This window comes from Halyomorpha halys, unplaced genomic scaffold (genome assembly GCF_000696795.3).
Source record: "Halyomorpha halys isolate HHAL.00 unplaced genomic scaffold, Hhal_1.1 Scaffold56.1, whole genome shotgun sequence".
Lineage (NCBI taxonomy): Eukaryota > Metazoa > Arthropoda > Insecta > Hemiptera > Pentatomidae > Halyomorpha > Halyomorpha halys.
The window spans coordinates 1,537,516-1,547,040 of NW_027115012.1; the positions used below are offsets into that span (position 1 = coordinate 1,537,516).

A 9,525-nucleotide genomic window follows, 5' to 3' on the forward strand; every position below is an offset into this window, starting at 1 on the left:
AACATAAAAGCTTATACAACAAGTTGCTGAGAAAATCCGCTAGGGACTCTTATGCATTTAACGTTTAACATGACTTCAAATAGGGCTGCTCACAATCCTATAGTTATAATATTTAACATGGTAAAACATATAACATTTAACACAACATCATGAATACCCCTAATATTTCAAAAGTGATAAAGGGCCGTCGCTACGGGGTTCTTAGTGGGGCGGTTCCGGCGGGGAAGGATTGCCTTTTTTTTGCTCACTCATGTATAAACAAATGAATGAGTTATCAAAGTCATATTTACTATTTCTGAAGATGATTTCGCCATGATACATTTATTGTTTATGCACAAAACAAGGTCGAACTAAGTTTATAAATAACAAATAATATTAATATTTTTATTTTAATGTATAACTATTAATATATTGATTTATTTTTTTATTTTAATAATTAATAATAATGTTTGTTACAGGTGAGGATTGCTAAAGTTGAAATGTTGTGAAAAACCACTGTAGGTAAAGTCTTATTTTTTAAATATTTTTGAATAAATATACGATTTTTCTTAATAATTAACGTTCAGTGCACGATAAAATCATTTAAACGTGTCTTTTCGAAAATTTATGAGGTTTAATAATGTCACTATTGCATCCTTAAAAAAAAAAAAAAAAAAAAAAATAGCCTTACACAGAAATTTTGTTCTTATTTTGAAAATAGCAAATATGCATAATTTCACCACGATGTATTGAAATTCTGTTTAAATTATGTCATAGTTTTGTTTAAATGAATATTAGGAATCTCTACTTTTACTATTTTAGAGATTAGTTGATAAAATATTGTTACCATATAGAATTAATTTATTTGTTGATTTAATTTTTTTTTGTTATAAATCTCAACCAACTCCTGTATTTCTGTCGTAACGAGGTCCTTTCATGTTATAAAAAGTTATTACATAAAAGATTATTTAAGATTATTACTGTTAAAGATTATTACTAAGATCCATATCCATATATATAAAATACCCCAAAAGAAATACCATCACTATAAAAAATTATTTTTAGATTCAGACTTTTTTTTTTATACCTCAACCAACTCTGATTATTACTAATAGTATATATATAGTACCGCTCCTCTGTTCATTTATGCATTTTTTATCACTCTTGAGTAACGAAAAAAAATTTCAAAATCATATTTAGTAAAAAATGGTGTAAAGTGGATAGAAATTAATAAAAATAAAAGATTTATATATTTAAATCCAATTCGTATTTGTATTACTTCTAATTTAATCCACTTACAATAGTTTCTATACAAGAAGGTTAACAAAAAAATAAATAATGTACTGATTAATACAAAATAGTTGTATTTTTCCATTTGCAGACATTAGAACTCTACATTTATTGATTGCGATTTTTGACACTTGATAACATTAATTTTCTTTTCTGATACAACATTGTAAAGATAAAATGTTAATTTCTTAACTTGATATGAATAGTTGGTATTGGTTTGAAATTTTAGTAATCCTTCGATTAAATGTTTTACCACAATTTTAGCAGTTCCCAAACCTCAAATTTCTAAACATTTTGGTTTTTCAAATTAATGGAGTGAGACTACGCCTCGCAATCCGTAAAGCCGTTTAGTGTTGCCTGGGCAACCTTGGTCAACACTAGCTTAACTCTAACCAATAGCCGTCACGCTTTCATTTGAAGAAAATTTCGGATGATTCGGTTTCACTAATCATAGACTTGAAAAATATTTTATTTGTTAAATCTGTTAACAAATTATTTTCGATCAAGTTAATGAAACAAGGTCAAGAATAACTTAGTTAAATGGCGCACAGATTGAGTTCGAAAAGTTAAGGTGATCCATTCAATTTAAATATTGGGTCCTAACCTTACTAGGACCTAGAATATGTAAAAAATATAATTGAAACCAATAATCGATAATAATAACCCACAACGTTCCGAACCGAGCGCACTGGGACCTGCGCCAAAAACCGTACGGCCATCACGTCCCAGGATTTCAAGTCTCTTGTCAAGAAGGAGTCCTAAGTAGTGAATCTGTTCAACATGATTTAGTGGGATATTAAAAAAGGATATACAGTTGGGCAGGATAGTAGACGATAACAGAATAGAGAAAAGGTAATTTAATGAGATTAGTTAGGATTTATTTTGATTCTCCAGTTTTGACACCATTCTTCAAAGGATCTGATGTGTGACTGTAGAGTTTGTGATGCAGTAGTATGGTCATTGTTTACATACAGTACAAATGTGTCATCAGCGTATGTTGGTTGGACTGTGTTTGGGTGGGTTGGAGGATCAACTGTATAAACCGTATAGAGAATAGGACCTAAGATACTACCTTGAGGAACACCAGCGGACTGAGAAAAGATAGATGTAGGTTAGGCTATGATTTACTTTAAAGGATCGATCAGAGAGGTGAGAGCAGATCAAAAAAAAATATGTAGAGGGATGGAATTGACGAAGTTATAGAGCATTCCTGGATGCTCAAAAACAAGGAAAATATAAATTGTAAATATTATCTCTTAAAAGTCAACCCTAAAAGGGACTGATTGTGTTCCTTGTTTTTTTATATTATAGGATTTCGGTCCTTGATATCTATCTCGAGCAACCTTTGCAAGAACTTTCATGATAAAGAAGGAAACAAAATTATGAAGAAAATAAAATTGTATTTTCCGTAACTCAAAACATGTACATTTTGAAAGGTAATATTCTACAATACACAAAACTAATAATCGAAATAAGAAAATTATTGCAAAGATATAGCGTTTTGTCCAGTTGTTCTGCTTTACCAAATTTATGGTTTATTCAAAGTTGTTTTTTGTTGGGACGCCATAACTTGCATTTTGATAACCTTTTTAAAGGTTATATCACACAAACCAAATATTTGATTTCTTATTGATATGCAATATATTTCATTTATTTTATAGATTGATAACAAATGTTTGCGGAGAGACTGATAATTACTATTGTAATTTGCAAAATATAATACCAATCATTAATAAATATTTTCATTTACTTATTTATATAGCATATTAAGATTCAGTGGCTGACCAATGTATCAGGCGAATTGTTCGTAATGTGTAACTAGTTTGTTTTATCGGTTCTTTATTTTTTATTTTTACTCCCGGTTAAGCGGGGGCCTACTGTAATTCCCGCTGCAGATTTCTCTGAAGTAAATTTGACGAAAAACTTAATAACAATAGCGGTAGAGTACGGTTAGAAGTACAGTTACTCCATGGGCTGGCAGCCGCATAAACTTTAATTACCGAGGGCTCATTAAATACAACTATTAACGAGGAAAAAGAACTTTAACAAAAATGACATTCCAGTTGTAATTAGATAGCAGACAACGAGCAGTCACAATTATAATTATACCTGAACCAAAGATCAAGATGACGTTAATTGTTTTAATAATTGAGAATAATCAAAAGAATTACTAATATTCATAAAGGCTTATTTTGCGTAAATAGAGAAGTGATAGTAGTTACTATATGATGCTGTCAACTGTACACTAAGTACACAATGAAATTTCCCAAAATAAAAGTGATGTACGTTTTTGCCTCTACTCTTAATGTACGTTTCCCTTTGTTAGATATCTTCTACAAGACGATGCATACAATTTAAATTTATATGTATATATATACACTACCCTAACTACTACCACTACAAATATAAGTGTCATAAACTTCTTTATAAACTTCTTTCGGTAAACTAGCTATATTTTGAGTACTGGCAAACATCTATACATCTAATGATTCTCCAGATATATTTTTTCATGAATTATTTTGCATAACTTTTTGAATAACTAGAAATCAACATTTTGTAGATTATATTAAATATCTTGAAAACAACATCACCTACGGATAAACGTTATAAATTACTTTATAGTACATTCAACTCGCTTTTATTTGAGTGCATATAGAAAAACTTACGTTTAATGGTGGATCCACATGTTGGCCGCTCGCCACGGATCCGAGGCTCGTACAAATGCTCGGCAAACCAAGAGCGGACCATCCACATGTCAGTGTTATTCAGAGAGGCAAGCATGGCGGACGTACTAGTGGTTTCAGCCATTGCACTTGGATTGTATTATTTTTATTACAAAAAAAGGAAATGAAAGGAAATTAGATATAGATAAATAAGATTAAATATAAAACTTATTATAAAAAGTACCAACAAACACCTTTAACCTCCTAACAGCTCTCAGTTGCAACTAGACAAAGAACAATGGTGTAGATGCTACACGAGCGCTCTCACGAACCCCTTTGATCTGTGACCAAAAAATCGACTCTCGACGGCTCGGCAACGAGCCTAGGCCAACCAAGCCAAGCCACCCATCCACATGCTCGTGTATGTCTGAGTTCGCCATGGCCCGGCCAACATGTAGAGGCCCCTTAATGATTCCTAGTTGTTTACGGCATGCCAGATTGCTTTTCAAGCTTAAGTCCCTGTTACCTCAAGCCTTATACCTTATTCTCTGCTCCTACATCTAAATCACTCCTTGCGGGTTCGCAGTGGTTCTGAGTACTTAAATATCTATCAGGGGTTCGCCAAGGCAGTGTCTTGGGTCCTGTCCTCTACATCGTTTTCACCTGTGAAATTTGCTGTCGATATAGCCATTCTATCCTCCCATCCTGTAACAGCCTCATCAAATCTCCAGCACACCTCAGCCTATTTGACTATATTAATTTTATTTATTTATTTTTCTGTTTATATCATGTATTTTGGTACCTTTATTGACCGCCATCCCCACTATCTTTCTACAATAAATTAAAATAAGAATTTTTAATTATATTGGAAGATCGTTGATTGTGTGTGATGAATAAAAGATAGTCCGGGTGTGGTCAAAATAATTTCAATAGTAAATATGGCATTCAATTAATTTTTTTACTTTCCTTCATTCTATAAGGAATAAACTATAACTGTATGCTGAACTACCCGAATTATACTTTTTAGCAAGTAAGAAATTTTAGGTCTTAGTTTTGGTTTTTCACCTTAAAATCCGAAATTGTGGATCTTATCGAAACAGTTGTAATACAATAAATTAAAGAACGTCTAATTATTCAGGGAATGAATACAATAACATAATAATTCGTTTAAGTAGTCATATACCACTTGCTCTCGTTGCATATGTTCTTCAAAGCACTTCACATCAGCTATCAGAGCACAAAGAACAATCAGAGAAAATTTTTTACGACATACCAATTCACCTAATCTATAAATTATGGTGCCCCTCGATACAGAATTTAATGCTATTTAATTTGTTAAATAGTAACTTTTTCGCTAAGACAACCCATATTGGAGTCATAAGCGAAAAAAATGAAGTAATAATTAAATTAATTAACTAATTAGTACGAGTTTTTTTACCGTTATAAATGAGTTTCCATGTTTAGAAAAGAAATGTAATTAATATTTTTTTAAATTATTTTAAGATGCATGTATTGTGGGTTGGGTTTTATTTATTGGGCTCCCTTTAGTCAGATAATGCATAATATTCCATGTGTTTTGTTTTCTTTATATGGATATTACGATGTGAAAATTTGTGGGAAACAAATAAATATTTTTTTTCCTGAAGAAATTTTTAATTTGATTGTGATAAATCTTATCGATTATATTTCTTATATAGAGGTATATTTTATTTTTTAAGCTCCACTGTATGCTCTAAAGATACAAGTTTAAATATTTGAAAAAAAAAAATTAAATTTCATGAATTTTTAAATATGATACCGATATCTTTAAAATAGATTTTAAAGCATTGCCCATTTTAGACATGTTCCTATAGCTACTTTTACAAAGCTAGGTACATGAATTTTCATGAAGCGCTCGGAAAATGAGGTCTATTGCTGTTGAGATACTTGTAGCTATTGTTTTCTCGTCTTTTGTCTCCGAACCCAAAAGGTTCGAGAAGAATCGTTGTGTTACATAACGGTCCTCTATGGAAAATATCTAAAAGGTTCGAAAATGTTTTTTGTATTATTAAAACTCTGTATTAATGATGATTATATGTTAACCATGAAATAATGTTGTGTATAATTCCACATTAATCAATAAAAAACATCTGTTGATGATATTGCGGGTTTAGTAGAGTTCCTGCACCGTATTGATTTCTAAGTTATAATTATGGAAAATTGATGTTCAAGCATTATGGATACTGTTGTATTCTTTCTCCATGTCCATTTATAAGTTATCTCAAGAGAAAATTCGTGGTTAAGTATTATGGGTACTGTATCTGCCACGTGCCCATTTCTAAATTAAATCCATAGAAAATTGATCAATAAGTAGTTCTTTAAGTTTATTTAATAAGTACTTCTATTTTATTTATTTAATAAGTACTTCTTTAAGTTTATTTTGGCTTAATTGAAGATTATTAAAAATTTCGAACAGAATATCTATCAGAAGAATTAAATTATTTTTTTTGAATAATTGATTGAAGGCTCAGTGAACCTTAATCCAATTGCAATGTCACCCATATGTGAGAATTAACTGTATTATTTAGTAAAAATGTTTATGGAGGGCCGTCCGTAGCTCCGATGGTTAGACGCAGCTCTATCAGTCTCGAATCCTGGGACGTTGACTTTTTTTCATTAAGTGGCGGTCCCACAAAATGAGAAACTTGACCCCCCACCATTTTTAGAATAGATTGGTCACCTGTAGATAACTAGGCGAACATCACCGCTGTGGATTGCCTTATATTAATAAAAAAATAATGTTAGCAAATGTGTAAAACCATGATTCGTCAAGTAGATCATATAGATTCGTCAATTACTTTCCAATGAGAAACGAAATAATAAAACAAATTGTATTATTATCTTATTGAGGTATTCTTTTATAAACATCAAGTTTTATACTATCGAGTTGAAAAATAATAATCAATTGTCCATAAAATTTAAGCAATAATAAAATAGTTCTTAATCTAACCGTTTTGGACTTATCATTTCATAATTTTTTTAGGTAAATAATTAGTTTAAAATTAGACGAAAAAGAGCCCTAATAAGATTTCGTATTTAGATACCTTCATAAAATGTCAAAGCCAGAATTTGTTGAAGGTTGGTCAATCAGGAAGTGGAAAACTACTTCCTCTGTTACTTTCCTGTTTGCTCAAGCCAGAGTCTTGGCTAGAACGGTTCGGCGTGAGGATTCCAACTAAATTAGCCAATGAAATTTAGAAATTTATGACACTAGAAACCTCTTTGGTAAATACTAGATAAAATCGATATAGCTAACATATCTTGTGACTATGTCATGCGCTATGCCGGATTCAAACCCGAGTGATTTTAAATGTTTAAAAGCATTTTCAAATCCTTTTAAATCAAGTAACTTCAATTGTTTTTACATATATGCTTGTGACTAGTTTTAAAAGAAAATAGCTTTCATTTCATACTAATGAAAAATTTCATTTCCCCCAAAAAATTGAATATTTCAAAACTCCAATATTCACTTACACCAGTTAGGCATTCGGTGGTTATTATGATTTGATAAAAATGTGGCTTTTGTGCAGTCAACCATATTTCCAGCTAGTCTGCATACCTCAGGCAGACCATATCTATCATCTACTCATCTATCAGCTAGGAACATTCCTTGGTCAAGAACTTGGTTATTAAATGTTAAATGTTTGGTATATTTAAATTCAACTATTTTTCAATTATATATATATAACTATTGAACGTAAATAGTTCTATTAGGGCTAATATTTCAGCAAATTTACTCTTCTTTGTTGTGTATTTGTAGTGTTCTCTTAGATTTTCCATTGTTGTTGGTAGTTTTTAAGATATAGAGAAATGAAAAATTAATTTTTTTTTAAGGTTTGGAAACAGCCGCCATTTTTTATTCCCTCTACCTATACTTGGCAGACTCATCAGTTTTGATTAGTGATTATACATAGGTTTCATTAAAGTAATCAAAAATTAGGGTGAGATAACTGCCTTTTTTTTCTTTCCGGCTCTCGTACTAACACGATACCGTATCAATGATTATTGTTTATTATCAGATAATGTATATGAAGGTTTGACGCAATGTTGAAAATTGAGCAGTAGAGCAGTTTTAAAGAATTCTACGACTCTTATTTCATGTTTTATGCAGTTCATGTTTCTTAATATTACAAGTAAACATTTTGGAACGTTGGGCTAACGGAAACAATAAATCGCCTTGTAGAGAAACAAAGGAGCACTTTGCACAGCATTCTAATTGTTTTCAATATCGTTGCTTGTAACATTCTTAGCTTAACCATTCGAATATTGTTTATTTACCATCCTTATATCCTAGGGACATACAGAAGGGATTGTTCTATAACAATATAGCAAATAAATGGTTAAGAGGGAAATGTTAATTTTAGTAAACTGTTATATTTTTATATTTCTACCCAACTTTCGCTTAAGAAAAATATTAAATTTTTGCAACGAGGAATCTTATTAGTAGAAACTTTCTAAAATTGGAGTTAATCCAAAATCCTTCGTAAAATCCTCAATGCTCCTTACTTTGTCACAAATAAAATCATACATAACCTTAATGTTCCATATGCAACCGATCTAGCCAGAACCAGATATCTTCCTTCAATTTAAACTTCCTAAACACCCAAATCCACTAGTTTCTAACCTTGCTTCCTGTCCCATTCCTAACTATCCTATGAGGTACCTGGAAAGACCTAATGTAAAAACGTTATTGCTACCAATGGGTAATTTCTCTACACACCTGTATCATTCCTTTATTACTTACATCAAATTTACTGAATGTATTATTACGTACAATTGTAAATTTTAATAAAAATTAAAAAAAATAGAGTTATGTACTCCGAACTGAAAGCCTCATTTTGAAATGTACGGGAAAGTATTCTCAAAGCGGAACGATATAAAAATATCAGTTCTCAAACGAGGGAGAATTAATTTCAACTCAAAGTAGGGTGTTGTATAAAGGCTATATGATGCTTTTATGGAACAGATCTGTTTTTCTTCATTGTTTGATTAATTATTTATTTTTTTACGTTACATACTTCATCCTTCGTTATTATTGGACAATTCTCAAGTTCAGTTCCTACCCTAAGAATTCGAGTCAAAATTACAAATAATAAGTCCAAATCTTTCATCAGGACATGATTGATGTTACAACTGATAAAGTAAATAATTAAAAAAGTATTAGCTATACGTATAAAAATTAATAAAAGGGAAAAAAATGTTTTTCAAGGCTGTATTTTCATGTGATTACTTTCCATTTCAGTTTAAAGAGCATGTGGGATGGGAGTGAGTCATTCTACAATGGAGGTCCTCCCACCTCCCAAAAAGGATGACCTATACCTGTTCTGGTTTTCTTTTTTGAAATTAAAACTTTATCGAAGTGTCAGAATATAAAATAAAAGAGTGACATAAAGAAATTTAGTCGTAATAACTATTCAATTGTATTTTCCTCAGGTTTTTGTCAAAGTTTAGAGTTTTGTTAAGTTTCGAAATCTAACATAGTTGATTATAACGGAAAAAAGCAAATAAAATATAATGGCAAATTCTCTCTCTCTCTCTCTCTCTCTCTCTCTCT

The 9,525-nt window shown here is 30.9% G+C and overlaps 1 protein-coding gene across 4 annotated transcripts in view; it reads left to right on the forward strand.

The window, feature by feature from the left end:
• LOC106692416 (uncharacterized) overlaps positions 1–9,525 on the forward strand; it is a 175,107-nt gene that overhangs the window by 128,535 nt on the left and 37,047 nt on the right. The window contains exon 1 of one of the 4 annotated variants that reach the window (XM_014438354.2): positions 459–501. The exons of the other annotated variants lie outside the window; for them this stretch is intronic. The gene's annotated coding sequence lies outside the window, so the exon portion shown is untranslated. Of the gene's footprint in view, positions 1–458; positions 502–9,525 lie in introns of those variants that run through there. 4 annotated transcript variants of the gene reach the window in all.